This window comes from Priapulus caudatus, unplaced genomic scaffold (genome assembly GCF_000485595.1).
Source record: "Priapulus caudatus unplaced genomic scaffold, Priapulus_caudatus-5.0.1 Scaffold26, whole genome shotgun sequence".
Lineage (NCBI taxonomy): Eukaryota > Metazoa > Priapulida > Priapulimorpha > Priapulimorphida > Priapulidae > Priapulus > Priapulus caudatus.
In genome coordinates this window covers 469,501-472,905 of record NW_014577087.1, presented here as the reverse complement: position 1 = coordinate 472,905, position 3,405 = coordinate 469,501, and positions in this window count along the sequence as shown.

Sequence of the window (3,405 nt, the reverse complement as noted above, 5' to 3'; positions counted from 1 at the left end):
AGAGAGAGAAGAGAAGAGCATAGAGATAGAGAAGAGAGGAGAGAGAGAAACGAAGAGAGAGAGAGAGAGAAGAGAGAGAGAAGAGAAGAGCATAGAGATAGAGAAGAGAGGAGAGAGAGAGGAGAGAGAGAGAGAGAGAGGAGAGAGAGAGAGAGAGAGAGAGAGAGAGAGAGAGAGAGAAGGGAAGAGGCAAGGGAGAGAGGGAGAGGGGGGCGCGTAAGCGTGGCAGGGAGATTAAAAGAGGACTGGCGGAGAGAATTGAGAAGGAAAGGGAAAAGGAGGAGGAAAAGCGGTGGTAGTAGAGGTGAGGGGATAAGATGGAGAGAGAAGGGTCAGAGAAAATGGATAGTGAAGGCAGGGAAAAATGCGAGAAAGGGAGGGAGAGCGAGCAACAGAGGTGGGGTAATGGCGGGGTTTATGTATAGAACTGGCAGCAGACATGAGGTCGATTCTGCTGAATAGTACACTACGCTAGCACTTTATTATAGGATATGTTGTTTGCTAGGCAAGAAAGTTGCCTTTTCCTGCTTTTGCAAACGGGAGTCTTAGCTTTTCGCGTGTTTAAGTGTAATCTTTGCTTGCGAACGCGCAGGGCCATTGAGGGGTAGGTAATGCTAGTGTCGTGGTACCTGCTGGTAAAGCTACACGCTCGGTTGCAGCACGTGTGGCTGTGTGATCAGAGTGTAATCACAATGTTAATGAGCAGATATTGCATAGCTGATGCAGTGACAACGTAGTAATAATGACTAATAGTAATGTATAAGGTTTACTGATTACTAAGCACTCTAGGCGATATGCGCCCTCTTAGTCTCCTAATAGGATAGGGGAAGTCTTTAGGTTTGAATTGCATATATGCAGGTATGGAATGGGCGTAATATGAGGTAGAAAGTGTTAAAAGAACTTAACTGTATGGTAAAGAATGCATTTTCTATTTATTAAGGGCCGCTTCCCTTTTATACTGGCTTTGTTACCGCTGAATAACTTGTATGGCCAAATTCTCATTGCCAATAAATTTTTTGTTTAATGTTCAGAAGAATATGTGCTGCAGCCACAATTATTATATTAACCGAATAGCAGTTTGCGGAGTTTTTATTCAGCTAACGAGTTGCTATTAATAGTGGTATCACTTGAAATAGATTAAGGCATTATTATTGCGTTTCAGTGTTTTTTTGTAATATACACCGAGCGAGAGCGTAAAATATAGCCACGATATTGCCAGTGCAATGTTTGCAGCCAATGCATGTTTGCTACATGCGATGTACGGGGTAACCATATTTGTACCTGATCTCAGAATAAAGCTAGCTACACAAGGTGATACATTTCACTGCATATAACTGTTGCGTTAAATTAATGCCTCATTTGATCGCGGCTATGGTATCACAATGCGCACTTTATCGTACTTATAGGTTGCGCGTCCATCGGCAGTCGAGGTCCTCATAGCAATGTGAACGAAGTCAACGTAAGAATGACTGTCGGTTGGGGTGGAAGTTTCAGATTAGAACGCCGCTGGCAGCAGGGCGGTCCTGCGAGTGCAAGTAAATGTTTAGAGCCGGATCGCAGTAGCTTCTCGCTCCGGCAGGCGCCGAATGATTGGTGAAATCTAGAAAGGCCTGAAATATCCACGCGCTGTCTGTTTCCAAGCTTGCTGGTGTCGATAAAAAAAACAGTGCGTGTATTATATACATACGCCACGATGCCAACTCTTGTGAGCAGCGAGCGTGTGCAGCTTAGAGAAACAACCCTAAAGTATGAGGCTTTCTGGATACTATAGGAGCTGATTGTGTTCTGTACCGCAGTCACGCAGTCTGTGTCACTTATGTGTCTTAATGATGGAACGTGAGAACTGTTGTTAAGTGCAAGCGAGCAGCAATTAATGGAAACAATGCGTTAGATGCGTGACGCATGCCAGTTTGAATTCTGCCAGGTGATAGCTGTAACTTATAAAATGTATGCGTTGTATCTCGCTGGCTGATGAATATGGAATTTATTTGCGGTAATTATTGAATGAAGCGCCCTTTATAAGACGTCTAGTTTGAAGAAGTTCAGCAACTCTAGTTTTATTTACTAGCGTAATATTGAGGGCATAGCCTGGTTAGTATCGTATCGTCTGTGATAAATAGCCATGACGCAGTTGATTTGTTTTTACGCCAGACATATCTAATTTAGATTAGTTAATTGACTATATAAAGGAAAGTATTGATCGACTGACATGCGAAGGTCAACATATGGGTCACGGGGGTTAGGGTTAGGGTTAGGGATATAAGGCCATGTCTAGTACGGAGGTATGACTGTGGAATCTTTCTGTGGAATATTTGGACTTTGAAGTATACGTCAACTGTATCACGTGACCGTCCCTCCACGCCCGGGGGATAGCAACACCCGTTTGTGTGTGTGTGCGTGTGTGCGTGTGTGCGTGCGTGGGGGGGGGGGTATTGTCAATGCAGGCGTTCGCCATGATCTCTGTGCAGTTGATGAAATCCGATCTGTTGTTTTGTGGATATACATCGTGTTTGCAACTCCCGCTATCGTTTTAGCGTTACAGCCGGCGATGAGAGGTTGAGGTTTAAATCCTGATGTGCAGGTCTAAGAGATTCTCTGTCTGTAGCCGGCACCGTCACTTAGGTAAATTGAAATATTAATTATAGTAATCTCTTATTTGTTAGCGACATGCGCGTGACATTTTAATTGCATCCCTTTCCAAAATACTACTGCACTATTTTCTGCTCACGGATACCTTACGTTTTAGTATTTATGCAAACGGTGAGGTTTTGGATATGAGCAAGGCCTGTCTGTCGAGGAAGTGGGAGAACAGAGATTCAAATGCACCCATTCAAAATTCCCGCAATAATGATTATCGCGATATTATCGGATGACACTACTCCGGCCATAAACAGCTTCCCAATGCAGTCAGACACGTTCGAACCGTCAGTTTTCTTTCTCTGCGTCCAAACGCTAGAGCTGCCGTCTGGCGGATGAAGTCCTTGCCTCCTCAGCCGCATCTCTGCACTCATCGGCGATGCGTGCGAAATTGCCAAGCTACGTGACTCGAAATGCAGATCGCGACAGATTTGTTGATTATCCAACAAGCAGCTGAATCCGTCGTTGATCTACACAATTGTCGTTGTCAACGGCAGCTTTGCGTCGCCCGAGGCCGAAGGATGTCAGGACAGCCGAGATGGCCATGCGTTCTCGTAACTTTACCGGTGACGTAATTTAAGTGTAGCGCGAGCGGGTCCCTCTTTATCTATCTGTCTGTCTATCTGTCTATCCATCCATCCATCCATCCATCCATCCACCCATTCATTCATCCAGCTATCTAGCTACCTATCTCTTTCTCCCCCTCTCTTTCGCTCTCTCTCTCTCTTTCTTTCGCTCTCTCTCTCTCTCTCTCTCTCTCTCTCTCTC